This window comes from Pleurodeles waltl, unplaced genomic scaffold (genome assembly GCF_031143425.1).
Source record: "Pleurodeles waltl isolate 20211129_DDA unplaced genomic scaffold, aPleWal1.hap1.20221129 scaffold_72, whole genome shotgun sequence".
Classification (NCBI taxonomy): Eukaryota; Metazoa; Chordata; class Amphibia; order Caudata; family Salamandridae; genus Pleurodeles; species Pleurodeles waltl.
The window spans coordinates 2,114,319-2,139,608 of NW_027150393.1; the positions used below are offsets into that span (position 1 = coordinate 2,114,319).

General features: G+C 48.6%; 9 non-coding genes across 9 annotated transcripts; all 9 read right to left on the reverse strand.

Annotated features, from left to right (window-relative positions):
• Window positions 1–1,565: 1,565 nt before the first annotated feature.
• On the reverse strand, window positions 1,566–1,677 carry TRNAL-CAA (transfer RNA leucine (anticodon CAA)). The gene is made up of 2 exons: window positions 1,640–1,677; window positions 1,566–1,611 (listed from the first exon to the last, which is right to left on the reverse strand). It is a non-coding gene; the product is annotated as a tRNA-Leu (tRNA).
• A 3,471-nt stretch (window positions 1,678–5,148) lies between these two features.
• TRNAL-CAA (transfer RNA leucine (anticodon CAA)) lies at window positions 5,149–5,260 on the reverse strand. Its single transcript has 2 exons — window positions 5,223–5,260; window positions 5,149–5,194 (listed from the first exon to the last, which is right to left on the reverse strand). It is a non-coding gene; the product is annotated as a tRNA-Leu (tRNA).
• Window positions 5,261–6,028: 768 nt separating this feature from the next.
• On the reverse strand, window positions 6,029–6,100 carry TRNAP-AGG (transfer RNA proline (anticodon AGG)). The gene has a single exon. It is a non-coding gene; the product is annotated as a tRNA-Pro (tRNA).
• A 2,631-nt stretch (window positions 6,101–8,731) lies between these two features.
• Window positions 8,732–8,843, reverse strand: TRNAL-CAA (transfer RNA leucine (anticodon CAA)). The gene is made up of 2 exons: window positions 8,806–8,843; window positions 8,732–8,777 (listed from the first exon to the last, which is right to left on the reverse strand). It is a non-coding gene; the product is annotated as a tRNA-Leu (tRNA).
• A 3,462-nt stretch (window positions 8,844–12,305) lies between these two features.
• On the reverse strand, window positions 12,306–12,417 carry TRNAL-CAA (transfer RNA leucine (anticodon CAA)). Its single transcript has 2 exons — window positions 12,380–12,417; window positions 12,306–12,351 (listed from the first exon to the last, which is right to left on the reverse strand). It is a non-coding gene; the product is annotated as a tRNA-Leu (tRNA).
• Window positions 12,418–13,185: 768 nt separating this feature from the next.
• On the reverse strand, window positions 13,186–13,257 carry TRNAP-AGG (transfer RNA proline (anticodon AGG)). Its single transcript has one exon. It is a non-coding gene; the product is annotated as a tRNA-Pro (tRNA).
• A 2,631-nt stretch (window positions 13,258–15,888) lies between these two features.
• TRNAL-CAA (transfer RNA leucine (anticodon CAA)) lies at window positions 15,889–16,000 on the reverse strand. The gene is made up of 2 exons: window positions 15,963–16,000; window positions 15,889–15,934 (listed from the first exon to the last, which is right to left on the reverse strand). It is a non-coding gene; the product is annotated as a tRNA-Leu (tRNA).
• Window positions 16,001–20,342: 4,342 nt separating this feature from the next.
• Window positions 20,343–20,414, reverse strand: TRNAP-AGG (transfer RNA proline (anticodon AGG)). The gene has a single exon. It is a non-coding gene; the product is annotated as a tRNA-Pro (tRNA).
• Window positions 20,415–23,924: 3,510 nt separating this feature from the next.
• On the reverse strand, window positions 23,925–23,996 carry TRNAP-AGG (transfer RNA proline (anticodon AGG)). Its single transcript has one exon. It is a non-coding gene; the product is annotated as a tRNA-Pro (tRNA).
• Window positions 23,997–25,290: the final 1,294 nt, after the last annotated feature.

The window sequence follows — 25,290 nt, forward strand, 5'->3', positions numbered from 1 at the left end:
AGCTTGCCTGTCAGGTGAGGCAGGAAATGCAAATACTGTGAAAAAGCCCAGCGACTCGAACCAGGGACCTTTCGCATGTGAGGTGCGCATGATAACCACTACACTACACAAGCAGACACACTTGCCGGCTTGCTTCATGTGGCTATGCATTGTACTGGAACCACCACACTATGGAAACAGACACACCTGCTTGCTTTATGTGGCTATGCATTGGACTGGGATGCAAGGATGAGGGCCAATGTTCATGACGCTCAAAGCTGAGCCTTCCGGAACACAATCTCTTCCCTTGGAAGAAAGGAACTGGGATCACTTTCATTCCAAGAGGTGATTTCAGAACTGGACCCGAAATTACCATGGAGAAGCACTGTGCATTTAATGTTCCTACGAGCACTGCTGCTCCAGCACAGAAAAGCAGTTGCAAAGAAATCTCGCATACCTTCATGATGCTGAACCGTCTCGACGCCAGTATAAAGCATGTATTGCATTGCAACATGACATCTTACAAGAGTGAAAAGCAGAAATACTCCTGTTTAAAACACAGACTGAACCTCTAAAGGTAGGGGTTTGTCTGGGATTTGAACCGAGGTCCTCTCACACCCGAAGCGAGAATCATACCCCTATACCAACTAGACTGCCGCTGCATAGTCATTTGAAACATCTTCTGAAGCGTCTTTCAGAAAAGCAGGGCCATTTGGAGGCTCTCTCTCTCTAAGCGTGCCATAGCAATTGATGTTTTCTGTCAAGGATTTTTTGTTTGTCTCTAGCAAGGCAAGAGGTAGTCAAAATGCCCTGTGCCAGTGAGCTGAACTAGGGGACTGATGTGAAAAGCAGACCCTTTCTGGTAGTTGTAACCCGCTGCTAGTCATGGACCCTTGCACCTTAGATTTCCCAACCAGAAGCACTGAAGGGCCTGCTAGCTCTTGAGCCAGAGGAGCATGCCTCTTGGATTCAAGCACACTTGCTCGGTCAGCGCTCGATCAGGCTCGATCAGGCGAGATTTATATTAGTGGCTCATAGGCCTGAAACACTCACCTGGGAGACGCAGGGTGGCTGATTTCCCGGAATGGCCCTTGATGGGGAAATCACCTCCTTTCCCCCGCCTCATTTCAGAATTGTGTGCTAGTCGCAAGACAGTGTTCAGGGGTTCATGGGTACTGCCTACTCCCAGCTGCCTCTCTGTCTTCTTCATGTAAATTGCAAGTCACGAGGAGGCACCATTGCCAATATGCTCCGCCCACCTAACCAAGAAACCTAGTTTGAGCTTGTCTGCCTGTGTTGTTGCAGGGGCAGAGTCTTCTTTGCCCAAAAGGTGGCAGGAGAGCCTCACTTCAAACGATAGAATCAACTGCTTAAGTAGAAACCAGCATGGTAGTTACTGTCATAAAGTGCAGCTCTAACAGAAGGTGTGCCTGAGACGCCCCTTCCAGTAATACACAGAATTTTGATTGAGGGCCCAGCCGATGGGTTGGTGGATTTCTCCTCACATGCCACAGCAGCTTCCAAAGATAGTGGTCTGAGGAGCTGGCTCTGCAAGCAGAGCAAGATTTAAGGGAAGAAAATACACCTGTCAGAAGTGGGATTTGAACCCACGCCTCCATGAAGAGACCAGAAGGCTCAGCTTCACTGAAGATCAAGCTCTCTTGAGTCTGGCGCCTTAGACCACTCGGCCATCCTGACAGCCAAAACAGTGTGCAGGTCGGACTCTTCAGTCTGCACTTGTTGATTTTGCCGCTTGCAATGTTCCTATCAAAGTCACAGCTTTAAAGGCCCCACAATATAACATGGCCAAGAAAAAAAAAAAAAAACAGAACAAGAAACAATGCACATGCACGACCACCGAGGGATGCAGATAACTTTTTAGCGTCCTGCAATAGTAAAGCACGTTTTACACAGGTCACAAGTTTTTAAAGGTCATTTCTGTCTAAGTGTGCATTGAGAGAGACTGAGGTTTTAGGGAGCAAACACAAAAGCTGCTGCTGCCAAGTGTTTCTGCCCGGTCTCAAACCGGGGACTTTTCGCGTGTGAGGCGAACGTGATAACCACTACACTACAGAAACAAGCTTGCTGATTTGACTGAAGGAGCACAGTTCCCCTCATATGTTTGCACGATTTCCTCTATACTTTATCAGCAGTTGCTCGGAATGCGAGGGGTAAGTGTGAAAATTGCAGCGGTGTCGGCCAGCATGCATACACTCAGACGTCCTGAAAAATCCCATAGCTGCGGGCAGAGACAGACAAATATCTGATGCCTAAATGCCAGGAAGGAGAGCCTGTGAAATCATCACACAGGGCGCACTGAGAGCAAGCAGGAAGGAAGCCAAGGCATTGTAATCCATTTTTCGCCTGAGGCAAAAAATATGTTTTGCGCAACAATGCTTCGAGTAAAAGGAGAAATGTTGAGGGGTTGTGTATTTTGAGCAGGATTTGATTGTTTTCCGCTAAAATGGGCTCGTCCGCGATTTGAACCCGGGACCTCTCGCACCCTAAGCGAGAATCATACCCCTAGACCAACGAGCCTGGGCACAGAAATGCAACGGCTCCGACCCTGCTCGGAGGATTGGTGACAGAGAGTGGGAGACTACATCCCAAAGCAAGAAACTGCACATGGTGCTCTCTTTTGCAGTACGACTAGAGTCATTTGCATGGTCTTCATCGAACATGACATAAAAAGCCTCTATCCTTTAGACATTTTGGCCCAGATTTACAAGAAAATGACTAAGCGCGACGCTGTGCCAAATTTGCAAGCCCCACGTGCCGTCATTTTCAAAATGCAGGAAAGCGCCGTATTTAGTAGAATACAGCGCACCCCTGTGCTTCCCCCTGCGCCAGCTCTAAATTAGCTGCTGAGCGCCAACGCAGCCGTTCTTGCATCATGGTACAAGGATGACTGCGTTGAGGGGGAAATTGTTTTTGTGCAGGAAGGGACACCTTCCTGCCCCAAAAAAAAATCTTCAATGGTGATTTGCTCTTACTTCTATGTGTGCTGCAGAATGCATCACACATAGCAAGAGCAAAAACAAGGAGAAATGAAAACATTTCTCCTCAGTGCGCCACTCTAACGACACCCCTGGGATGGCGTTGGATTTTGGCGCTGACGCAGATTTACGCCAACTCCTAAATCTGGAGCAGCATCAAAATGCTATGGTGTTGCTGTGGCACACTCCCAACAACACCCATTGCACGCCCCTTCCAGGGAACGCGCTGCGTGCTAAGGGGCCGTATTTACAAGGTGGTGTTAAGCCACAAAAAGTGGCTGAACGCCATCTTGTAAATACCGCGCAGTGCATAGTGCCACCGGGGCGTCACTAAAAGTGATGCTCCGGTGGCGATAGGGCCTTGTAAGTCTGGCACTTTATTTGCTCAAGGTGTGTGTTCTTGGTGAGGGCAGGAAAGCTATTTTCGCTCTCGTACCTTCCTTCCTTGGCTGGCTTGAATGCTGTAGGCTCAGGCTTCATTGCAAAGGTCAAACAGTGAGCAACTGACTGCCGTAAGCTGGCGCAACTCCTCTTGGTGAGCTGTGACAGATGCCCCAGGAGCGTAGTACCTCACGATGGTGAGGGATAGACACAGTCTCTTTTATCTCAGCTTGCCTGTCAGGTGAGGCAGGAAATGCAAATACTGTGAAAAAGCCCAGCGACTCGAACCAGGGACCTTTCGCATGTGAGGTGCGCATGATAACCACTACACTACACAAGCAGACACACTTGCCGGCTTGCTTCATGTGGCTATGCATTGTACTGGAACCACCACACTATGGAAACAGACACACCTGCTTGCTTTATGTGGCTATGCATTGGACTGGGATGCAAGGATGAGGGCCAATGTTCATGACGCTCAAAGCTGAGCCTTCCGGAACACAATCTCTTCCCTTGGAAGAAAGGAACTGGGATCACTTTCATTCCAAGAGGTGATTTCAGAACTGGACCCGAAATTACCATGGAGAAGCACTGTGCATTTAATGTTCCTACGAGCACTGCTGCTCCAGCACAGAAAAGCAGTTGCAAAGAAATCTCGCATACCTTCATGATGCTGAACCGTCTCGACGCCAGTATAAAGCATGTATTGCATTGCAACATGACATCTTACAAGAGTGAAAAGCAGAAATACTCCTGTTTAAAACACAGACTGAACCTCTAAAGGTAGGGGTTTGTCTGGGATTTGAACCGAGGTCCTCTCACACCCGAAGCGAGAATCATACCCCTATACCAACTAGACTGCCGCTGCATAGTCATTTGAAACATCTTCTGAAGCGTCTTTCAGAAAAGCAGGGCCATTTGGAGGCTCTCTCTCTCTAAGCGTGCCATAGCAATTGATGTTTTCTGTCAAGGATTTTTTGTTTGTCTCTAGCAAGGCAAGAGGTAGTCAAAATGCCCTGTGCCAGTGAGCTGAACTAGGGGACTGATGTGAAAAGCAGACCCTTTCTGGTAGTTGTAACCCGCTGCTAGTCATGGACCCTTGCACCTTAGATTTCCCAACCAGAAGCACTGAAGGGCCTGCTAGCTCTTGAGCCAGAGGAGCATGCCTCTTGGATTCAAGCACACTTGCTCGGTCAGCGCTCGATCAGGCTCGATCAGGCGAGATTTATATTAGTGGCTCATAGGCCTGAAACACTCACCTGGGAGACGCAGGGTGGCTGATTTCCCGGAATGGCCCTTGATGGGGAAATCACCTCCTTTCCCCCGCCTCATTTCAGAATTGTGTGCTAGTCGCAAGACAGTGTTCAGGGGTTCATGGGTACTGCCTACTCCCAGCTGCCTCTCTGTCTTCTTCATGTAAATTGCAAGTCACGAGGAGGCACCATTGCCAATATGCTCCGCCCACCTAACCAAGAAACCTAGTTTGAGCTTGTCTGCCTGTGTTGTTGCAGGGGCAGAGTCTTCTTTGCCCAAAAGGTGGCAGGAGAGCCTCACTTCAAACGATAGAATCAACTGCTTAAGTAGAAACCAGCATGGTAGTTACTGTCATAAAGTGCAGCTCTAACAGAAGGTGTGCCTGAGACGCCCCTTCCAGTAATACACAGAATTTTGATTGAGGGCCCAGCCGATGGGTTGGTGGATTTCTCCTCACATGCCACAGCAGCTTCCAAAGATAGTGGTGTGAGGAGCTGGCTCTGCAAGCAGAGCAAGATTTAAGGTACGAAAATACACCTGTCAGAAGTGGGATTTGAACCCACGCCTCCATGAAGAGACCAGAAGGCTCAGCTTCACTGAAGATCAAGCTCTCTTGAGTCTGGCGCCTTAGACCACTCGGCCATCCTGACAGCCAAAACAGTGTGCAGGTCGGACTCTTCAGTCTGCACTTGTTGATTTTGCCGCTTGCAATGTTCCTATCAAAGTCACAGCTTTAAAGGCCCCACAATATAACATGGCCAAGAAAAAAAAAAAAAAACAGAACAAGAAACAATGCACATGCACGACCACCGAGGGATGCAGATAACTTTTTAGCGTCCTGCAATAGTAAAGCACGTTTTACACAGGTCACAAGTTTTTAAAGGTCATTTCTGTCTAAGTGTGCATTGAGAGAGACTGAGGTTTTAGGGAGCAAACACAAAAGCTGCTGCTGCCAAGTGTTTCTGCCCGGTCTCAAACCAGGGACTTTTCGCGTGTGAGGCGAACGTGATAACCACTACACTACAGAAACAAGCTTGCTGATTTGACTGAAGGAGCACAGTTCCCCTCATATGTTTGCACAATTTCCTCTATACTTTATCAGCAGTTGCTCGGAATGCGAGGGGTAAGTGTGAAAATTGCAGCGGTGTCGGCCAGCATGCATACACTCAGACGTCCTGAAAAATCCCATAGCTGCGGGCAGAGACAGACAAATATCTGATGCCTAAATGCCAGGAAGGAGAGCCTGTGAAATCATCACACAGGGCGCACTGAGAGCAAGCAGGAAGGAAGCCAAGGCATTGTAATCCATTTTTCGCCTGAGGCAAAAAATATGTTTTGCGCAACAATGCTTCGAGTAAAATGAGAAATGTTGAGGGGTTGTGTATTTTGAGCAGGATTTGATTGTTTTCCGCAAAAATGGGCTCGTCCGGGATTTGAACCCGGGACCTCTCGCACCCTAAGCGAGAATCATACCCCTAGACCAACGAGCCTGGGCACAGAAATGCAACGGCTCCGACCCTGCTCGGAGGATTGGTGACAGAGAGTGGGAGACTACATCCCAAAGCAAGAAACTGCACATGGTGCTCTCTTTTGCAGTACGACTAGAGTCATTTGCATGGTCTTCATCGAACATGACATAAAAAGCCTCTATCCTTTAGACATTTTGGCCCAGATTTACAAGAAAATGACTAAGCGCGACGCTGTGCCAAATTTGCAAGCCCCACGTGCCGTCATTTTCAAAATGCAGGAAAGCGCCGTATTTAGTAGAATACAGCGCACGCCTGTGCTTCCCCCTGCGCCAGCTCTAAATTAGCTGCTGAGCGCCAACGCAGCCGTTCTTGCACCATGGTACAAGGATGACTGCGTTGAGGGGGAAATTGTTTTTGTGCAGGAAGGGAAACCTTCCTGCCCCAAAAAAAAATCTTCAATGGTGATTTGCTCTTACTTCTATGTGTGCTGCAGAATGCATCACACATAGAAAGAGCAAAAACAAGGAGAAATGAAAACATTTCTCCTCAGTGCGCCACTCTAACGACACCCCTGGGATGGCGTTGGATTTTGGCGCTGACGCAGATTTACGCCAACTCCTAAATCTGGAGCAGCATCAAAATGCTATGGTGTTGCTGTGGCACACTCCCAACAACACCCATTGCACGCCCCTTCCAGGGAACGCGCTGTGTGCTAAGGGGCCGTATTTACAAGGTGGTGTTAAGCCACAAAAAGTGGCTGAACGCCATCTTGTAAATACCGCGCAGTGCATAGTGCCACCGGAGGCGTCACTAAAAGTGATGCTCCGGTGGCGATAGGGCCTTGTAAGTCTGGCACTTTATTTGCTCAAGGTGTGTGTTCTTGGTGAGGGCAGGAAAGCTATTTTCGCTCTCGTACCTTCCTTCCTTGGCTGGCTTGAATGCTGTAGGCTCAGGCTTCATTGCAAAGGTCAAACAGTGAGCAACTGACTGCCGTAAGCTGGCGCAACTCCTCTTGGTGAGCTGTGACAGATGCCCCAGGAGCGTAGTACCTCACGATGGTGAGGGATAGACACAGTCTCTTTTATCTCAGCTTGCCTGTCAGGTGAGGCAGGAAATGCAAATACTGTGAAAAAGCCCAGCGACTCGAACCAGGGACCTTTCGCATGTGAGGTGCGCATGATAACCACTACACTACACAAGCAGACACACTTGCCGGCTTGCTTCATGTGGCTATGCATTGTACTGGAACCACCACACTATGGAAACAGACACACCTGCTTGCTTTATGTGGCTATGCATTGGACTGGGATGCAAGGATGAGGGCCAATGTTCATGACGCTCAAAGCTGAGCCTTCCGGAACACAATCTCTTCCCTTGGAAGAAAGGAACTGGGATCACTTTCATTCCAAGAGGTGATTTCAGAACTGGACCCGAAATTACCATGGAGAAGCACTGTGCATTTAATCTTCCTACGAGCACTGCTGCTCCAGCACAGAAAAGCAGTTGCAAAGAAATCTCGCATACCTTCATGATGCTGAACCGTCTCGACGCCAGTATAAAGCATGTATTGCATTGCAACATGACATCTTACAAGAGTGAAAAGCAGAAATACTCCTGTTTAAAACACAGACTGAACCTATAAAGGTAGGGGTTTGTCTGGGATTTGAACCGAGGTCCTCTCACACCCGAAGCGAGAATCATACCCCTATACCAACTAGACTGCCGCTGCATAGTCATTTGAAACATCTTCTGAAGCGTCTTTCAGAAAAGCAGGGCCATTTGGAGGCTCTCTCTCTCTAAGCGTGCCATAGCAATTGATGTTTTCTGTCAAGGATTTTTTGTTTGTCTCTAGCAAGGCAAGAGGTAGTCAAAATGCCCTGTGCCAGTGAGCTGAACTAGGGGACTGATGTGAAAAGCAGACCCTTTCTGGTAGTTGTAACCCGCTGCTAGTCATGGACCCTTGCACCTTAGATTTCCCAACCAGAAGCACTGAAGGGCCTGCTAGCTCTTGAGCCAGAGGAGCATGCCTCTTGGATTCAAGCACACTTGCTCGGTCAGGCTCGATCAGGCTCGATCAGGCGAGATTTATATTAGTGGCTCATAGGCCTGAAACACTCACCTGGGAGACGCAGGGTGGCTGATTTCCCGGAATGGCCCTTGATGGGGAAATCACCTCCTTTCCCCCGCCTCATTTCAGAATTGTGTGCTAGTCGCAAGACAGTGTTCAGGGGTTCATGGGTACTGCCTACTCCCAGCTGCCTCTCTGTCTTCTTCATGTAAATTGCAAGTCACGAGGAGGCACCATTGCCAATATGCTCCGCCCACCTAACCAAGAAACCTAGTTTGAGCTTGTCTGCCTGTGTTGTTGCAGGGGCAGAGTCTTCTTTGCCCAAAAGGTGGCAGGAGAGCCTCACTTCAAACGATAGAATCAACTGCTTAAGTAGAAACCAGCATGGTAGTTACTGTCATAAAGTGCAGCTCTAACAGAAGGTGTGCCTGAGACGCCCCTTCCAGTAATACACAGAATTTTGATTGAGGGCCCAGCCGATGGGTTGGTGGATTTCTCCTCACATGCCACAGCAGCTTCCAAAGATAGTGGTCTGAGGAGCTGGCTCTGCAAGCAGAGCAAGATTTAAGGGAAGAAAATACACCTGTCAGAAGTGGGATTTGAACCCACGCCTCCATGAAGAGACCAGAAGGCTCAGCTTCACTGAAGATCAAGCTCTCTTGAGTCTGGCGCCTTAGACCACTCGGCCATCCTGACAGCCAAAATAGTGTGCAGGTCGGACTCTTCAGTCTGCACTTGTTGATTTTGCCGCTTGCAATGTTCCTATCAAAGTCACAGCTTTAAAGGCCCCACAATATAACATGGCCAAGAAAAAAAAAAAAAAACAGAACAAGAAACAATGCACATGCACGACCACCGAGGGATGCAGATAACTTTTTAGCGTCCTGCAATAGTAAAGCACGTTTTACACAGGTCACAAGTTTTTAAAGGTCATTTCTGTCTAAGTGTGCATTGAGAGAGACTGAGGTTTTAGGGAGCAAACACAAAAGCTGCTGCTGCCAAGTGTTTCTGCCCGGTCTCAAACCGGGGACTTTTCGCGTGTGAGGCGAACGTGATAACCACTACACTACAGAAACAAGCTTGCTGATTTGACTGAAGGAGCACAGTTCCCCTCATATGTTTGCACGATTTCCTCTATACTTTATCAGCAGTTGCTCGGAATGCGAGGGGTAAGTGTGAAAATTGCAGCGGTGTCGGCCAGCATGCATACACTCAGACGTCCTGAAAAATCCCATAGCTGCGGGCAGAGACAGACAAATATCTGATGCCTAAATGCCAGGAAGGAGAGCCTGTGAAATCATCACACAGGGCGCACTGAGAGCAAGCAGGAAGGAAGCCAAGGCATTGTAATCCATTTTTCGCCTGAGGCAAAAAATATGTTTTGCGCAACAATGCTTCGAGTAAAATGAGAAATGTTGAGGGGTTGTGTATTTTGAGCAGGATTTGATTGTTTTCCGCTAAAATGGGCTCGTCCGCGATTTGAACCCGGGACCTCTCGCACCCTAAGCGAGAATCATACCCCTAGACCAACGAGCCTGGGCACAGAAATGCAACGGCTCCGACCCTGCTCGGAGGATTGGTGACAGAGAGTGGGAGACTACATCCCAAAGCAAGAAACTGCACATGGTGCTCTCTTTTGCAGTACGACTAGAGTCATTTGCATGGTCTTCATCGAACATGACATAAAAAGCCTCTATCCTTTAGACATTTTGGCCCAGATTTACAAGAAAATGACTAAGCGCGACGCTGTGCCAAATTTGCAAGCCCCACGTGCCGTCATTTTCAAAATGCAGGAAAGCGCCGTATTTAGTAGAATACAGCGCACCCCTGTGCTTCCCCCTGCGCCAGCTCTAAATTAGCTGCTGAGCGCCAACGCAGCCGTTCTTGCACCATGGTACAAGGATGACTGCGTTGAGGGGGAAATTGTTTTTGTGCAGGAAGGGAAACCTTCCTGCCCCAAAAAAAAATCTTCAATGGTGATTTGCTCTTACTTCTATGTGTGCTGCAGAATGCATCACACATAGAAAGAGCAAAAACAAGGAGAAATGAAAACATTTCTCCTCAGTGCGCCACTCTAACGACACCCCTGGGATGGCGTTGGATTTTGGCGCTGACGCAGATTTACGCCAACTCCTAAATCTGGAGCAGCATCAAAATGCTATGGTGTTGCTGTGGCACACTCCCAACAACACCCATTGCACGCCCCTTCCAGGGAACGCGCTGTGTGCTAAGGGGCCGTATTTACAAGGTGGTGTTAAGCCACAAAAAGTGGCTGAACGCCATCTTGTAAATACCGCGCAGTGCATAGTGCCACCGGAGGCGTCACTAAAAGTGATGCTCCGGTGGCGATAGGGCCTTGTAAGTCTGGCACTTTATTTGCTCAAGGTGTGTGTTCTTGGTGAGGGCAGGAAAGCTATTTTCGCTCTCGTACCTTCCTTCCTTGGCTGGCTTGAATGCTGTAGGCTCAGGCTTCATTGCAAAGGTCAAACAGTGAGCAACTGACTGCCGTAAGCTGGCGCAACTCCTCTTGGTGAGCTGTGACAGATGCCCCAGGAGCGTAGTACCTCACGATGGTGAGGGATAGACACAGTCTCTTTTATCTCAGCTTGCCTGTCAGGTGAGGCAGGAAATGCAAATACTGTGAAAAAGCCCAGCGACTCGAACCAGGGACCTTTCGCATGTGAGGTGCGCATGATAACCACTACACTACACAAGCAGACACACTTGCCGGCTTGCTTCATGTGGCTATGCATTGTACTGGAACCACCACACTATGGAAACAGACACACCTGCTTGCTTTATGTGGCTATGCATTGGACTGGGATGCAAGGATGAGGGCCAATGTTCATGACGCTCAAAGCTGAGCCTTCCGGAACACAATCTCTTCCCTTGGAAGAAAGGAACTGGGATCACTTTCATTCCAAGAGGTGATTTCAGAACTGGACCCGAAATTACCATGGAGAAGCACTGTGCATTTAATGTTCCTACGAGCACTGCTGCTCCAGCACAGAAAAGCAGTTGCAAAGAAATCTCGCATACCTTCATGATGCTGAACCGTCTCGACGCCAGTATAAAGCATGTATTGCATTGCAACATGACATCTTACAAGAGTGAAAAGCAGAAATACTCCTGTTTAAAACACAGACTGAACCTCTAAAGGTAGGGGTTTGTCTGGGATTTGAACCGAGGTCCTCTCACACCCGAAGCGAGAATCATACCCCTATACCAACTAGACTGCCGCTGCATAGTCATTTGAAACATCTTCTGAAGCGTCTTTCAGAAAAGCAGGGCCATTTGGAGGCTCTCTCTCTCTAAGCGTGCCATAGCAATTGATGTTTTCTGTCAAGGATTTTTTGTTTGTCTCTAGCAAGGCAAGAGGTAGTCAAAATGCCCTGTGCCAGTGAGCTGAACTAGGGGACTGATGTGAAAAGCAGACCCTTTCTGGTAGTTGTAACCCGCTGCTAGTCATGGACCCTTGCACCTTAGATTTCCCAACCAGAAGCACTGAAGGGCCTGCTAGCTCTTGAGCCAGAGGAGCATGCCTCTTGGATTCAAGCACACTTGCTCGGTCAGCGCTCGATCAGGCGAGATTTATATTAGTGGCTCATAGGCCTGAAACACTCACCTGGGAGACGCAGGGTGGCTGATTTCCCGGAATGGCCCTTGATGGGGAAATCACCTCCTTTCCCCCGCCTCATTTCAGAATTGTGTGCTAGTCGCAAGACAGTGTTCAGGGGTTCATGGGTACTGCCTACTCCCAGCTGCCTCTCTGTCTTCTTCATGTAAATTGCAAGTCACGAGGAGGCACCATTGCCAATATGCTCCGCCCACCTAACCAAGAAACCTAGTTTGAGCTTGTCTGCCTGTGTTGTTGCAGGGGCAGAGTCTTCTTTGCCCAAAAGGTGGCAGGAGAGCCTCACTTCAAACGATAGAATCAACTGCTTAAGTAGAAACCAGCATGGTAGTTACTGTCATAAAGTGCAGCTCTAACAGAAGGTGTGCCTGAGACGCCCCTTCCAGTAATACACAGAATTTTGATTGAGGGCCCAGCCGATGGGTTGGTGGATTTCTCCTCACATGCCACAGCAGCTTCCAAAGATAGTGGTGTGAGGAGCTGGCTCTGCAAGCAGAGCAAGATTTAAGGTACGAAAATACACCTGTCAGAAGTGGGATTTGAACCCACGCCTCCATGAAGAGACCAGAAGGCTCAGCTTCACTGAAGATCAAGCTCTCTTGAGTCTGGCGCCTTAGACCACTCGGCCATCCTGACAGCCAAAACAGTGTGCAGGTCGGACTCTTCAGTCTGCACTTGTTGATTTTGCCGCTTGCAATGTTCCTATCAAAGTCACAGCTTTAAAGGCCCCACAATATAACATGGCCAAGAAAAAAAAAAAAAAACAGAACAAGAAACAATGCACATGCACGACCACCGAGGGATGCAGATAACTTTTTAGCGTCCTGCAATAGTAAAGCACGTTTTACACAGGTCACAAGTTTTTAAAGGTCATTTCTGTCTAAGTGTGCATTGAGAGAGACTGAGGTTTTAGGGAGCAAACACAAAAGCTGCTGCTGCCAAGTGTTTCTGCCCGGTCTCAAACCAGGGACTTTTCGCGTGTGAGGCGAACGTGATAACCACTACACTACAGAAACAAGCTTGCTGATTTGACTGAAGGAGCACAGTTCCCCTCATATGTTTGCACAATTTCCTCTATACTTTATCAGCAGTTGCTCGGAATGCGAGGGGTAAGTGTGAAAATTGCAGCGGTGTCGGCCAGCATGCATACACTCAGACGTCCTGAAAAATCCCATAGCTGCGGGCAGAGACAGACAAATATCTGATGCCTAAATGCCAGGAAGGAGAGCCTGTGAAATCATCACACAGGGCGCACTGAGAGCAAGCAGGAAGGAAGCCAAGGCATTGTAATCCATTTTTCGCCTGAGGCAAAAAATATGTTTTGCGCAACAATGCTTCGAGTAAAATGAGAAATGTTGAGGGGTTGTGTATTTTGAGCAGGATTTGATTGTTTTCCGCAAAAATGGGCTCGTCCGGGATTTGAACCCGGGACCTCTCGCACCCTAAGCGAGAATCATACCCCTAGACCAACGAGCCTGGGCACAGAAATGCAACGGCTCCGACCCTGCTCGGAGGATTGGTGACAGAGAGTGGGAGACTACATCCCAAAGCAAGAAACTGCACATGGTGCTCTCTTTTGCAGTACGACTAGAGTCATTTGCATGGTCTTCATCGAACATGACATAAAAAGCCTCTATCCTTTAGACATTTTGGCCCAGATTTACAAGAAAATGACTAAGCGCGACGCTGTGCCAAATTTGCAAGCCCCACGTGCCGTCATTTTCAAAATGCAGGAAAGCGCCGTATTTAGTAGAATACAGCGCACGCCTGTGCTTCCCCCTGCGCCAGCTCTAAATTAGCTGCTGAGCGCCAACGCAGCCGTTCTTGCACCATGGTACAAGGATGACTGCGTTGAGGGGGAAATTGTTTTTGTGCAGGAAGGGAAACCTTCCTGCCCCAAAAAAAAATCTTCAATGGTGATTTGCTCTTACTTCTATGTGTGCTGCAGAATGCATCACACATAGAAAGAGCAAAAACAAGGAGAAATGAAAACATTTCTCCTCAGTGCGCCACTCTAACGACACCCCTGGGATGGCGTTGGATTTTGGCGCTGACGCAGATTTACGCCAACTCCTAAATCTGGAGCAGCATCAAAATGCTATGGTGTTGCTGTGGCACACTCCCAACAACACCCATTGCACGCCCCTTCCAGGGAACGCGCTGTGTGCTAAGGGGCCGTATTTACAAGGTGGTGTTAAGCCACAAAAAGTGGCTGAACGCCATCTTGTAAATACCGCGCAGTGCATAGTGCCACCGGAGGCGTCACTAAAAGTGATGCTCCGGTGGCGATAGGGCCTTGTAAGTCTGGCACTTTATTTGCTCAAGGTGTGTGTTCTTGGTGAGGGCAGGAAAGCTATTTTCGCTCTCGTACCTTCCTTCCTTGGCTGGCTTGAATGCTGTAGGCTCAGGCTTCATTGCAAAGGTCAAACAGTGAGCAACTGACTGCCGTAAGCTGGCGCAACTCCTCTTGGTGAGCTGTGACAGATGCCCCAGGAGCGTAGTACCTCACGATGGTGAGGGATAGACACAGTCTCTTTTATCTCAGCTTGCCTGTCAGGTGAGGCAGGAAATGCAAATACTGTGAAAAAGCCCAGCGACTCGAACCAGGGACCTTTCGCATGTGAGGTGCGCATGATAACCACTACACTACACAAGCAGACACACTTGCCGGCTTGCTTCATGTGGCTATGCATTGTACTGGAACCACCACACTATGGAAACAGACACACCTGCTTGCTTTATGTGGCTATGCATTGGACTGGGATGCAAGGATGAGGGCCAATGTTCATGACGCTCAAAGCTGAGCCTTCCGGAACACAATCTCTTCCCTTGGAAGAAAGGAACTGGGATCACTTTCATTCCAAGAGGTGATTTCAGAACTGGACCCGAAATTACCATGGAGAAGCACTGTGCATTTAATCTTCCTACGAGCACTGCTGCTCCAGCACAGAAAAGCAGTTGCAAAGAAATCTCGCATACCTTCATGATGCTGAACCGTCTCGACGCCAGTATAAAGCATGTATTGCATTGCAACATGACATCTTACAAGAGTGAAAAGCAGAAATACTCCTGTTTAAAACACAGACTGAACCTATAAAGGTAGGGGTTTGTCTGGGATTTGAACCGAGGTCCTCTCACACCCGAAGCGAGAATCATACCCCTATACCAACTAGACTGCCGCTGCATAGTCATTTGAAACATCTTCTGAAGCGTCTTTCAGAAAAGCAGGGCCATTTGGAGGCTCTCTCTCTCTAAGCGTGCCATAGCAATTGATGTTTTCTGTCAAGGATTTTTTGTTTGTCTCTAGCAAGGCAAGAGGTAGTCAAAATGCCCTGTGCCAGTGAGCTGAACTAGGGGACTGATGTGAAAAGCAGACCCTTTCTGGTAGTTGTAACCCGCTGCTAGTCATGGACCCTTGCACCTTAGATTTCCCAACCAGAAGCACTGAAGGGCCTGCTAGCTCTTGAGCCAGAGGAGCATGCCTCTTGGATTCAAGCACACTTGCTCGGTCAGGCTCGATCAGGCTCGATCAGGCGAGATTTATATTAGTGGCTCATAGGCCTGAAACACTCACCTGGGAGACGCAGGGTGGCTGATTTCCCGGAATGGCCCTTGATGGGGAAATCACCTCCTTTCCCCCGCCTCATTTCAGAATTGTGTGCTAGTCGCAAGACAGTGTTCAGGGGTTCATGGGTACTGCCTACTCCCAGCTGCCTCTCTGTCTTCTTCATGTAAATTGCAAGTCACGAGGAGGCACCATTGCCAATATGCTCCGCCCACCTAACCAAGAAACCTAGTTTGAGCTTGTCTGCCTGTGTTGTTGCAGGGGCAGAGTCTTCTTTGCCCAAAAGGTGGCAGGAGAGCCTCACTTCAAACGATAGAATCAACTGCTTAAGTAGAAACCAGCATGGTAGTTACTGTCATAAAGTGCAGCTCTAACAGAAGGTGTGCCTGAGACGCCCCTTCCAGTAATACACAGAATTTTGATTGAGGGCCCAGCCGATGGGTTGGTGGATTTCTCCTCACATGCCACAGCAGCTTCCAAAGATAGTGGTCTGAGGAGCTGGCTCTGCAAGCAGAGCAAGATTTAAGGGAAGAAAATACACCTGTCAGAAGTGGGATTTGAACCCACGCCTCCATGAAGAGACCAGAAGGCTCAGCTTCACTGAAGATCAAGCTCTCTTGAGTCTGGCGCCTTAGACCACTCGGCCATCCTGACAGCCAAAATAGTGTGCAGGTCGGACTCTTCAGTCTGCACTTGTTGATTTTGCCGCTTGCAATGTTCCTATCAAAGTCACAGCTTTAAAGGCCCCACAATATAACATGGCCAAGAAAAAAAAAAAAAAACAGAACAAGAAACAATGCACATGCACGACCACCGAGGGATGCAGATAACTTTTTAGCGTCCTGCAATAGTAAAGCACGTTTTACACAGGTCACAAGTTTTTAAAGGTCATTTCTGTCTAAGTGTGCATTGAGAGAGACTGAGGTTTTAGGGAGCAAACACAAAAGCTGCTGCTGCCAAGTGTTTCTGCCCGGTCTCAAACCGGGGACTTTTCGCGTGTGAGGCGAACGTGATAACCACTACACTACAGAAACAAGCTTGCTGATTTGACTGAAGGAGCACAGTTCCCCTCATATGTTTGCACGATTTCCTCTATACTTTATCAGCAGTTGCTCGGAATGCGAGGGGTAAGTGTGAAAATTGCAGCGGTGTCGGCCAGCATGCATACACTCAGACGTCCTGAAAAATCCCATAGCTGCGGGCAGAGACAGACAAATATCTGATGCCTAAATGCCAGGAAGGAGAGCCTGTGAAATCATCACACAGGGCGCACTGAGAGCAAGCAGGAAGGAAGCCAAGGCATTGTAATCCATTTTTCGCCTGAGGCAAAAAATATGTTTTGCGCAACAATGCTTCGAGTAAAATGAGAAATGTTGAGGGGTTGTGTATTTTGAGCAGGATTTGATTGTTTTCCGCTAAAATGGGCTCGTCCGCGATTTGAACCCGGGACCTCTCGCACCCTAAGCGAGAATCATACCCCTAGACCAACGAGCCTGGGCACAGAAATGCAACGGCTCCGACCCTGCTCGGAGGATTGGTGACAGAGAGTGGGAGACTACATCCCAAAGCAAGAAACTGCACATGGTGCTCTCTTTTGCAGTACGACTAGAGTCATTTGCATGGTCTTCATCGAACATGACATAAAAAGCCTCTATCCTTTAGACATTTTGGCCCAGATTTACAAGAAAATGACTAAGCGCGACGCTGTGCCAAATTTGCAAGCCCCACGTGCCGTCATTTTCAAAATGCAGGAAAGCGCCGTATTTAGTAGAATACAGCGCACCCCTGTGCTTCCCCCTGCGCCAGCTCTAAATTAGCTGCTGAGCGCCAACGCAGCCGTTCTTGCACCATGGTACAAGGATGACTGCGTTGAGGGGGAAATTGTTTTTGTGCAGGAAGGGAAACCTTCCTGCCCCAAAAAAAAATCTTCAATGGTGATTTGCTCTTACTTCTATGTGTGCTGCAGAATGCATCACACATAGAAAGAGCAAAAACAAGGAGAAATGAAAACATTTCTCCTCAGTGCGCCACTCTAACGACACCCCTGGGATGGCGTTGGATTTTGGCGCTGACGCAGATTTACGCCAACTCCTAAATCTGGAGCAGCATCAAAATGCTATGGTGTTGCTGTGGCACACTCCCAACAACACCCATTGCACGCCCCTTCCAGGGAACGCGCTGTGTGCTAAGGGGCCGTATTTACAAGGTGGTGTTAAGCCACAAAAAGTGGCTGAACGCCATCTTGTAAATACCGCGCAGTGCATAGTGCCACCGGAGGCGTCACTAAAAGTGATGCTCCGGTGGCGATAGGGCCTTGTAAGTCTGGCACTTTATTTGCTCAAGGTGTGTGTTCTTGGTGAGGGCAGGAAAGCTATTTTCGCTCTCGTACCTTCCTTCCTTGGCTGGCTTGAATGCTGTAGGCTCAGGCTTCATTGCAAAGGTCAAACAGTGAGCAACTGACTGCCGTAAGCTGGCGCAACTCCTCTTGGTGAGCTGTGACAGATGCCCCAGGAGCGTAGTACCTCACGATGGTGAGGGATAGACACAGTCTCTTTTATCTCAGCTTGCCTGTCAGGTGAGGCAGGAAATGCAAATACTGTGAAAAAGCCCAGCGACTCGAACCAGGGACCTTTCGCATGTGAGGTGCGCATGATAACCACTACACTACACAAGCAGACACACTTGCCGGCTTGCTTCATGTGGCTATGCATTGTACTGGAACCACCACACTATGGAAACAGACACACCTGCTTGCTTTATGTGGCTATGCATTGGACTGGGATGCAAGGATGAGGGCCAATGTTCATGACGCTCAAAGCTGAGCCTTCCGGAACACAATCTCTTCCCTTGGAAGAAAGGAACTGGGATCACTTTCATTCCAAGAGGTGATTTCAGAACTGGACCCGAAATTACCATGGAGAAGCACTGTGCATTTAATGTTCCTACGAGCACTGCTGCTCCAGCACAGAAAAGCAGTTGCAAAGAAATCTCGCATACCTTCATGATGCTGAACCGTCTCGACGCCAGTATAAAGCATGTATTGCATTGCAACATGACATCTTACAAGAGTGAAAAGCAGAAATACTCCTGTTTAAAACACAGACTGAACCTCTAAAGGTAGGGGTTTGTCTGGGATTTGAACCGAGGTCCTCTCACACCCGAAGCGAGAATCATACCCCTATACCAACTAGACTGCCGCTGCATAGTCATTTGAAACATCTTCTGAAGCGTCTTTCAGAAAAGCAGGGCCATTTGGAGGCTCTCTCTCTCTAAGCGTGCCATAGCAATTGATGTTTTCTGTCAAGGATTTTTTGTTTGTCTCTAGCAAGGCAAGAGGTAGTCAAAATGCCCTGTGCCAGTGAGCTGAACTAGGGGACTGATGTGAAAAGCAGACCCTTTCTGGTAGTTGTAACCCGCTGCTAGTCATGGACCCTTGCACCTTAGATTTCCCAACCAGAAGCACTGAAGGGCCTGCTAGCTCTTGAGCCAGAGGAGCATGCCTCTTGGATTCAAGCACACTTGCTCGGTCAGCGCTCGATCAGGCGAGATTTATATTAGTGGCTCATAGGCCTGAAACACTCACCTGGGAGACGCAGGGTGGATGATTTCCCGGAATGGCCCTTGATGGGGAAATCACCTCCTTTCCCCCGCCTCATTTCAGAATTGTGTGCTAGTCGCAAGACAGTGTTCAGGGGTTCATGGGTACTGCCTACTCCCAGCTGCCTCTCTGTCTTCTTCATGTAAATTGCAAGTCACGAGGAGGCACCATTGCCAATATGCTCCGCCCACCTAACCAAGAAACCTAGTTTGAGCTTGTCTGCCTGTGTTGTTGCAGGGGCAGAGTCTTCTTTGCCCAAAAGGTGGCAGGAGAGCCTCACTTCAAACGATAGAATCAACTGCTTAAGTAGAAACCAGCATGGTAGTTACTGTCATAAAGTGCAGCTCTAACAGAAGGTGTGCCTGAGACGCCCCTTCCAGTAATACACAGAATTTTGATTGAGGGCCCAGCCGATGGGTTGGTGGATTTCTCCTCACATGCCACAGCAGCTTCCAAAGATAGTGGTGTGAGGAGCTGGCTCTGCAAGCAGAGCAAGATTTAAGGGAAGAAAATACACCTGTCAGAAGTGGGATTTGAACCCACGCCTCCATGAAGAGACCAGAAGGCTCAGCTTCACTGAAGATCAAGCTCTCTTGAGTCTGGCGCATTAGACCACTCGGCCATCCTGACAGCCAAAACAGTGTGCAGGTCGGACTCTTCAGTCTGCACTTGTTGATTTTGCCGCTTGCAATGTTCCTATCAAAGTCACAGCTTTAAAGGCCCCACAATATAACATGGCCAAGAAAAAAAAAAAAAAACAGAACAAGAAACAATGCACATGCACGACCACCGAGGGATGCAGATAACTTTTTAGCGTCCTGCAATAGTAAAGCACGTTTTACACAGGTCACAAGTTTTTAAAGGTCATTTCTGTCTAAGTGTGCATTGAGAGAGACTGAGGTTTTAGGGAGCAAACACAAAAGCTGCTGCTGCCAAGTGTTTCTGCCCGGTCTCAAACCGGGGACTTTTCGCGTGTGAGGCGAACGTGATAACCACTACACTACAGAAACAAGCTTGCTGATTTGACTGAAGGAGCACAGTTCCCCTCATATGTTTGCACGATTTCCTCTATACTTTATCAGCAGTTGCTCGGAATGCGAGGGGTAAGTGTGAAAATTGCAGCGGTGTCGGCCAGCATGCATACACTCAGACGTCCTGAAAAATCCCATAGCTGCGGGCAGAGACAGACAAATATCTGATGCCTAAATGCCAGGAAGGAGAGCCTGTGAAATCATCACACAGGGCGCACTGAGAGCAAGCAGGAAGGAAGCCAAGGCATTGTAATCCATTTTTCGCCTGAGGCAAAAAATATGTTTTGCGCAACAATGCTTCGAGTAAAATGAGAAATGTTGAGGGGTTGTGTATTTTGAGCAGGATTTGATTGTTTTCCGCTAAAATGGGCTCGTCCGGGATTTGAACCCGGGACCTCTCGCACCCTAAGCGAGAATCATACCCCTAGACCAACGAGCCTGGGCACAGAAATGCAACGGCTCCGACCCTGCTCGGAGGATTGGTGACAGAGAGTGGGAGACTACATCCCAAAGCAAGAAACTGCACATGGTGCTCTCTTTTGCAGTACGACTAGAGTCATTTGCATGGTCTTCATCGAACATGACATAAAAAGCCTCTATCCTTTAGACATTTTGGCCCAGATTTACAAGAAAATGACTAAGCGCGACGCTGTGCCAAATTTGCAAGCCCCACGTGCCGTCATTTTCAAAATGCAGGAAAGCGCCGTATTTAGCAGAATACAGCGCACCCCTGTGCTTCCCCCTGCGCCAGCTCTAAATTAGCTGCTGAGCGCCAACGCAGCCGTTCTTGCACCATGGTACAAGGATGACTGCGTTGAGGGGGAAATTGTTTTTGTGCAGGAAGGGACACCTTCCTGCCCAAAAAAAAAATCTTCAATGGTGATTTGCTCTTACTTCTATGTGTGCTGCAGAATGCATCACACATAGCAAGAGCAAAAACAAGGAGAAATGAAAACATTTCTCCTCAGTGCGCCACTCTAACGACACCCCTGGGATGGCGTTGGATTTTGGCGCTGACGCAGATTTACGCCAACTCCTAAATCTGGAGCAGCATCAAAATGCTATGGTGTTGCTGTGGCACACTCCCAACAACACCCATTGCACGCCCCTTCCAGGGAACGCGCTGCGTGCTAAGGGGCCGTATTTACAAGGTGGTGTTAAGCCACAAAAAGTGGCTGAACGCCATCTTGTAAATACCGCGCAGTGCATAGTGCCACCGGGGCGTCACTAAAAGTGATGCTCCGGTGGCGATAGGGCCTTGTAAGTCTGGCACTTTATTTGCTCAAGGTGTGTGTTCTTGGTGAGGGCAGGAAAGCTATTTTCGCTCTCGTACCTTCCTTCCTTGGCTGGCTTGAATGCTGTAGGCTCAGGCTTCATTGCAAAGGTCAAACAGTGAGCAACTGACTGCCGTAAACTGGCGCAACTCCTCTTGGTGAGCTGTGACAGATGCCCCAGGAGCGTAGTACCTCACGATGGTGAGGGATAGACACAGTCTCTTTTATCTCAGCTTGCCTGTCAGGTGAGGCAGGAAATGCAAATACTGTGAAAAAGCCCAGCGACTCGAACCAGGGACCTTTCGCATGTGAGGTGCGCATGATAACCACTACACTACACAAGCAGACACACTTGCCGGCTTGCTTCATGTGGCTATGCATTGTACTGGAACCACCACACTATGGAAACAGACACACCTGCTTGCTTTATGTGGCTATGCATTGGACTGGGATGCAAGGATGAGGGCCAATGTTCATGACGCTCAAAGCTGAGCCTTCCGGAACACAATCTCTTCCCTTGGAAGAAAGGAACTGGGATCACTTTCATTCCAAGAGGTGATTTCAGAACTGGACCCGAAATTACCATGGAGAAGCACTGTGCATTTAATGTTCCTACGAGCACTGCTGCTCCAGCACAGAAAAGCAGTTGCAAAGAAATCTCGCATACCTTCATGATGCTGAACCGTCTCGACGCCAGTATAAAGCATGTATTGCATTGCAACATGACATCTTACAAGAGTGAAAAGCAGAAATACTCCTGTTTAAAACACAGACTGAACCTCTAAAGGTAGGGGTTTGTCTGGGATTTGAACCGAGGTCCTCTCACACCCGAAGCGAGAATCATACCCCTATACCAACTAGACTGCCGCTGCATAGTCATTTGAAACATCTTCTGAAGCGTCTTTCAGAAAAGCAGGGCCATTTGGAGGCTCTCTCTCTCTAAGCGTGCCATAGCAATTGATGTTTTCTGTCAAGGATTTTTTGTTTGTCTCTAGCAAGGCAAGAGGTAGTCAAAATGCCCTGTGCCAGTGAGCTGAACTAGGGGACTGATGTGAAAAGCAGACCCTTTCTGGTAGTTGTAACCCGCTGCTAGTCATGGACCCTTGCACCTTAGATTTCCCAACCAGAAGCACTGAAGGGCCTGCTAGCTCTTGAGCCAGAGGAGCATGCCTCTTGGATTCAAGCACACTTGCTCGGTCAGCGCTCGATCAGGCTCGATCAGGCGAGATTTATATTAGTGGCTCATAGGCCTGAAACACTCACCTGGGAGACGCAGGGTGGCTGATTTCCCGGAATGGCCCTTGATGGGGAAATCACCTCCTTTCCCCCGCCTCATTTCAGAATTGTGTGCTAGTCGCAAGACAGTGTTCAGGGGTTCATGGGTACTGCCTACTCCCAGCTGCCTCTCTGTCTTCTTCATGTAAATTGCAAGTCACGAGGAGGCACCATTGCCAATATGCTCCGCCCACCTAACCAAGAAACCTAGTTTGAGCTTGTCTGCCTGTGTTGTTGCAGGGGCAGAGTCTTCTTTGCCCAAAAGGTGGCAGGAGAGCCTCACTTCAAACGATAGAATCAACTGCTTAAGTAGAAACCAGCATGGTAGTTACTGTCATAAAGTGCAGCTCTAACAGAAGGTGTGCCTGAGACGCCCCTTCCAGTAATACACAGAATTTTGATTGAGGGCCCAGCCGATGGGTTGGTGGATTTCTCCTCACATGCCACAGCAGCTTCCAAAGATAGTGGTGTGAGGAGCTGGCTCTGCAAGCAGAGCAAGATTTAAGGGAAGAAAATACACCTGTCAGAAGTGGGATTTGAACCCACACCTCCATGAAGAGACCAGAAGGCTCAGCTTCACTGAAGATCAAGCTCTCTTGAGTCTGGCGCCTTAGACCACTCGGCCATCCTGACAGCCAAAACAGTGTGCAGGTCGGACTCTTCAGTCTGCACTTGTTGATTTTGCCGCTTGCAATGTTCCTATGAAAGTCACAGCTTTAAAGGCCCCACAATATAACATGGCCAAGAAAAAAAAAAAAAACAGAACAAGAAACAATGCACATGCACGACCACCGAGGGATGCAGATAACTTTTTAGCGTCCTGCAATAGTAAAGCACGTTTTACACAGGTCACAAGTTTTTAAAGGTCATTTCTGTCTAAGTGTGCATTGAGAGAGACTGAGGTTTTAGGGAGCAAACACAAAAGCTGCTGCTGCCAAGTGTTTCTGCCCGGTCTCAAACCGGGGACTTTTCGCGTGTGAGGCGAACGTGATAACCACTACACTACAGAAACAAGCTTGCTGATTTGACTGAAGGAGCACAGTTCCCCTCATATGTTTGCACGATTTCCTCTATACTTTATCAGCAGTTGCTCGGAATGCGAGGGGTAAGTGTGAAAATTGCAGCGGTGTCGGCCAGCATGCATACACTCAGACGTCCTGAAAAATCCCATAGCTGCGGGCAGAGACAGACAAATATCTGATGCCTAAATGCCAGGAAGGAGAGCCTGTGAAATCATCACACAGGGCGCACTGAGAGCAAGCAGGAAGGAAGCCAAGGCATTGTAATCCATTTTTCGCCTGAGGCAAAAAATATGTTTTGCGCAACAATGCTTCGAGTAAAATGAGAAATGTTGAGGGGTTGTGTATTTTGAGCAGGATTTGATTGTTTTCCGCTAAAATGGGCTCGTCCGGGATTTGAACCCGGGACCTCTCGCACCCTAAGCGAGAATCATACCCCTAGACCAACGAGCCTGGGCACAGAAATGCAACGGCTCCGACCCTGCTCAGAGGATTGGTGACAGAGAGTGGGAGACTACATCCCAAAGCAAGAAACTGCACATGGTGCTCTCTTTTGCAGTACGACTAGAGTCATTTGCATGGTCTTCATCGAACATGACATAAAAAGCCTCTATCCTTTAGACATTTTGGCCCAGATTTACAAGAAAATGACTAAGCGCGACGCTGTGCCAAATTTGCAAGCCCCACGTGCCGTCATTTTCAAAATGCAGGAAAGCGCCGTATTTAGTAGAATACAGCGCACCCCTGTGCTTCCCCCTGCGCCAGCTCTAAATTAGCTGCTGAGCGCCAACGCAGCCGTTCTTGCACCATGGTACAAGGATGACTGCGTTGAGGGGGAAATTGTTTTTGTGCAGGAAGGGAAACCTTCCTGCCCCAAAAAAAAATCTTCAATGGTGATTTGCTCTTACTTCTATGTGTGCTGCAGAATGCATCACACATAGAAAGAGCAAAAACAAGGAGAAATGAAAACATTTCTCCTCAGTGCGCCACTCTAACGACACCCCTGGGATGGCGTTGGATTTTGGCGCTGACGCAGATTTACGCCAACTCCTAAATCTGGAGCAGCATCAAAATGCTATGGTGTTGCTGTGGCACACTCCCAACAACACCCATTGCACGCCCCTTCCAGGGAACGCGCTGTGTGCTAAGGGGCCGTATTTACAAGGTGGTGTTAAGCCACAAAAAGTGGCTGAACGCCATCTTGTAAATACCGCGCAGTGCATAGTGCCACCGGAGGCGTCACTAAAAGTGATGCTCCGGTGGCGATAGGGCCTTGTAAGTCTGGCACTTTATTTGCTCAAGGTGTGTGTTCTTGGTGAGGGCAGGAAAGCTATTTTCGCTCTCGTACCTTCCTTCCTTGGCTGGCTTGAATGCTGTAGGCTCAGGCTTCATTGCAAAGGTCAAACAGTGAGCAACTGACTGCCGTAAGCTGGCGCAACTCCTCTTGGTGAGCTGTGACAGATGCCCCAGGAGCGTAGTACCTCACGATGGTGAGGGATAGACACAGTCTCTTTTATCTCAGCTTGCCTGTCAGGTGAGGCAGGAAATGCAAATACTGTGAAAAAGCCCAGCGACTCGAACCAGGGACCTTTCGCATGTGAGGTGCGCATGATAACCACTACACTACACAAGCAGACACACTTGCCGGCTTGCTTCATGTGGCTATGCATTGTACTGGAACCACCACACTATGGAAACAGACACACCTGCTTGCTTTATGTGGCTATGCATTGGACTGGGATGCAAG